Consider the following 841-nt stretch of genomic DNA (forward strand, 5'->3'; position numbering starts at 1 on the left):
GAAAGCTGAGAACCAATGTGACCCAGTAAAATCACTGCAGGATAAATTCATGACGTAACGGCGTTCGCATCTATATCTCTGATCAGTTGAGGCCCAAGAAACTTGCAGATCACCTTTCAATCGTCTGCTGTGTGCTCTCATCGAACCACGAGTCCCCATGGGCGATGACCTATCATGCTTATCAGTAGTGTTTCGAAAGTGAAATTCAGCTGTATAAACCACCTTTTTCTTCGTTTGGAGGGAGGGAGGGAGGGAGGGAGGGGAGCAGAGAGCAGGAGCAGAGAGGAGGAGATGTATGACCTGAATGTTTGGCAGCACAGGCTTGTGCTCAGAATATTCCATCGAGTATTCTCCTTTACCCTGGAGAAGAAAGAAAAGGGGTGAGGGGAGAGATGAAGCGGTTGTGAGAGATGCGATGAAGTTCAAGAGGAGGAGAGAAGAAAGTACTTGAGATGGAGGGAGAACGAGAGAGGAGGGACAAGGAGACATGTAGGTCGAGAGAGGCCAACGAGGAGAGGAGAGAGGAGAACGAAGGGTGTGAGGAGGAGACGAGGGGGAGGAGAGGTCGGGAGTGTTCGACATGAACCTGAGTAGACGAACGGAGGTCGGTGGAGAAACCGAACATGTTTGCAAGAGGCACAGCAGCCGTGATGACAGCATAGCCTGACTGAGCGACCGAGTCCTCAACAACACCTGAAAAGAGAGGATGAGAAGGAGCGAAAAGGTGGAGGAGAGGAGGAGAGGAGGAGAGGAGGGGAGGGGAGGAGGGGGAGGAGGAGGAGGAGGAGGAAAGGTGGTGAAGGAGAGGAGGAGGAGAGAAGGGGAGAGAAGAGGAGGAGGC

The sequence above is a fragment of the Guillardia theta genome, assembly GCF_000315625.1.
Source record: "Guillardia theta CCMP2712 unplaced genomic scaffold GUITHscaffold_65, whole genome shotgun sequence".
NCBI classification, from domain to species: domain Eukaryota; class Cryptophyceae; order Pyrenomonadales; family Geminigeraceae; genus Guillardia; species Guillardia theta.